A 1,956-nucleotide genomic window follows, 5' to 3' on the forward strand; every position below is an offset into this window, starting at 1 on the left:
ATAGGATAGTGGGCTGTGGGCTGGAGGAGCTTTGGGATCTTTTCTGCAATGTCCCGGATGTGGGCCCCCGGGAAGCAGCAGGCTTCCCGGACTAAGGGGCTGGGGTGGCAGATTGCCCCCTTAGTTCCCCTCAGGATTGAGTCTCCCACAACTAACATTTTACGTTTTGTCTTGGGGAGAGCGGGTACGGTAGCTGCAGTTGAGCCTGTGTTGCCTGTGGGAGCTGGCAACTCAGCACGCTCTGCTGGAGCAGCAAGAGGTGTGTACCTGTTGCTAAGCTTCGGCAGGGCAGGGGCCTTGGTGCAGCGGGCCTTAGGGCCCTTGACCACTTTGGTCCATGCCCCTGACTCGACAGACTGGACAGAGTGCGAAGTCCCGGAGTCCTCCTTTGTCCTGAAGGGAGACGGTGGTCTACCCTCCGTCTCCCAGGGGAGAAGGGCCTGGCAGTAGGAGTCAGTCTCTTGCTCACAGTTCCTGATGGCATGCAGTCTCTGGACTGTGGCCTGGAGCTCCTCCAGACAAGTGCACCTGTTTGCACAGCCTGTTCGCATGGCTCCAGTTGTGTGGCTCCCTGGGGGAGCTGTACGAAGTAGGGACCTGGGCAGGGCTTGACCCTGCTGGGCTTCACGCAGCCACCTCCTCCCACTCACAGAGGGGTAACCCCTTCCCAACATGGGCCCCACTTTCCTCCAGCAGTGCTGGGGGTCGGTTGGGGGCTCTGCGGCTGCTGGGGGGTATCTAGGGGGCTTCAGGGGAGGGGGGGCACGGTGGGCTTTCACCCACACATCTCTCATTGTAAGAGTGTGTGTATGCGTGTGTGTGTGGGTGGGTGGGTGCAAGGGAACCATTAAGACATTGTGTCACCATCTCCCCTGTTCAATAAAACCACTGTCATTTGCAACCCCGAGTTGGGTCATGTTTTACTGAATCCCAGTCCCTTCCCTATCTTAAATTCCAGCCTTGTTCTCTCTCTCTCTCTCTCTCAGCTTCAGCCCCCACCCTCTGCTAGTTTCCCAATCTCCTCCCAATTCCATCTCCCCCTTTCTGCCAGCTCTCAGCCTCTCCTTGCTTGTCTGCTATCCCTGCTGTCTTTCAGCCTCCCGTGCCATCTACTGCCTTTTCCCTGTGACTTTCTGCTGCCTCTCTCTGCTTTCCCACTGCCCTACTACCTTTCAGTCTCTCCTACTGCTTTTCCTGTGAATTTCTGCTGTCCATATCTCTGTTTTCAGGCTTTCTCCACACCTTCTGTAGTCATTCCCCACCCAGCTTCCCAGCCCCTCGTGGCTGTCCTGCAGTTTTCTCCAGCAGCTGGAGCCTTTCTCTAGTTCCCAGCACCTAATGCCACTCCCTTCAACTTCTCTAGCTGCCCCAGAGCCATCCTCTGGCTCCCCACACCCAGAGCCCCTTTTTAACACCCACACTTTCCCTTATTCCCATTCTCTCTCTCCCCACCTACATTTTCAGCTCTCCCATAGCTCTGGCTCCAGTCCCAGCCTCTGTGCCAGCATGCTCCCCTGTTCTGAAGGCTTTGGCCATTGTCTTTTAATCAATTAAGCTCAGTTAACCTAAAGTTACCCCTGAGCCTCAGTTCTTCAGCCCAAGCCCCTGTAGTCTACCGGTTCTAATCCTGGTCCTGGTAACTTTCACTCCCTACACTTCTACTTTCTTATCTTAACCTTTCCCCAAGTACACCAAGCACATACATACATATCACAACACCCAACTTAGGAACTCACCTGTATGTATGTGTAGGTGGGCAGTATGTGTGTAAATTAGTGAATACACATATCTATATACATATATAGATATCATTGGGGGGGGGTATATAAATTAGTAATCCACGTATGTGTATTGAATGTACAGGTGTTGGTAACTGGTAACTGATTCTGTCTAAATGTGGTGTGTGTAGCATGTATGGGCTTAAACTGGTGATAGGTGTGCATGAACCTAGAGTGG

The sequence above is a fragment of the Gavialis gangeticus genome, unplaced genomic scaffold (assembly GCF_001723915.1).
Source record: "Gavialis gangeticus isolate Ggan-Ray unplaced genomic scaffold, GavGan_comp1, whole genome shotgun sequence".
In the NCBI taxonomy this organism is placed as follows: domain Eukaryota; kingdom Metazoa; phylum Chordata; order Crocodylia; family Gavialidae; genus Gavialis; species Gavialis gangeticus.